Source organism: Penaeus monodon, chromosome 39, assembly GCF_015228065.2.
Source record: "Penaeus monodon isolate SGIC_2016 chromosome 39, NSTDA_Pmon_1, whole genome shotgun sequence".
NCBI classification, from domain to species: Eukaryota; Metazoa; Arthropoda; class Malacostraca; order Decapoda; family Penaeidae; genus Penaeus; species Penaeus monodon.
Window position 1 is genome coordinate 13763949 of NC_051424.1, and position 1344 is coordinate 13765292.

The following is a 1344-nucleotide window of genomic DNA, read 5'->3' on the forward strand; positions in this document are numbered from 1 at the left end:
GTGTGTGTGTGTGTGTGTGTGTGTGTGTGTGTGTGTGTGTGTTTGTGTGTACACACACATTTTAAGGTTAACTGTTCTTTACAACGTTACGATATCCTTTTTGTCGGTAAAAAATGATAGTTAAATATCGCACGAGCGTTGAAAGAAAATATTCTACAAAAAAAGTTGTGACGTTATCATGTGGACGGCGTTTTCATAGAGTACTGCAGTCTATGCAGACGGCTGCTTCACGAACGCCCAAGGGATACGCACAGCATGGAACACAATAACACGTGCGCTTGTCAGATCGAAAACGACAGAAGGGAAGGACCAAGGGAAGTACCAGGAGCTTAGCAATTATATCTTAACTGAGGCGCTTAATTGTTCTGATAAAAATAATTTTGGCCTTTCTCGTAGTTTTAAACAAAGCACAATACCGTCAGACGACACGAAGAGCCTGCAAGTAGAAGCATGAAGCCCAACACGACCGCGGAACTCCTTAGGGATTTTAAGATGGACAAAATTAAGAATGCTAATGTTATTCTTGAACTTATGAAGAGACTTGAGGTAAGTTTGAATATAAGTATGGGTAAGTTAGGGCAAATAAATTATATTTTTCTAGAATCAAATTGTAGTAATCTACAACTCCCCCCCCCCACCCACCCACCCACACACTTTATGGACTGAACTAACAGATTTGTCAGTTGAGGTAGTTTTCCATGAGAACTTTTCGTGCATGACAACTTGGATTACAGTAAAAAAAAAAAAAAAAAAAAAAAAAAGTGTACAGCCTGGTTACCTTTATGAAAACTAAGCTATTTTTCATCTATTGGCAAAAGGTGCACAAAATGAAAATAAGTAAGATACAAGACAGAGAAGAGAGAAGATCAACCCTTCATTTTCTAAGTTCTCATCCATGTTTCCTTTGCGAGAACCAAAACAAATGTGACGCATAACTCATTATTGCAATCTTTCCAGCAGTCTGTCTATCAATTAGAAACCAAGCAATTGTGACCATAGACAGAAGCAAAGAAACATTTTGTGTTTCGCTTTATAAAGGTATGTGGTTTTACCCTGGGGTCAATGGGGCAGAGCCCCTTGGCTAGGGAATATATAGATCATATTTTCTTAAAGCCACAGGGTTCCACAGGGCAGAGCCCCCTGACTAAGCTTTTATGTTACTACACAGAATATTGGCCTAATAGCAAACCTTTATACTGGTAATGAAAGTGCTGTAAAGTGTGGTGGGGGTCTGTCGAACTTCTTCCCTGTTAATTCAGGGGTGAGGCAAGGCTGTGTCCTTGCACTAACACTTTTCAACACCTGTATGGACTGGATAATGGACAGAGCTACTTGCCAAAGTCA

At 39.8% G+C, this 1344-nt stretch overlaps 1 long non-coding RNA gene across 1 annotated transcript in view; it reads left to right on the plus strand.

The window, feature by feature from the left end:
• The first annotated feature begins 209 nt into the window (after positions 1 to 209).
• Positions 210 to 1344, plus strand: part of LOC119597386 — a 15549-nt gene continuing 14414 nt past the window's right edge. Inside the window, exon 1 of the long non-coding RNA XR_005230839.1 lies at positions 210 to 546. This is a non-coding gene — a long non-coding RNA (uncharacterized LOC119597386). The remainder of the gene's footprint in view (positions 547 to 1344) is intronic.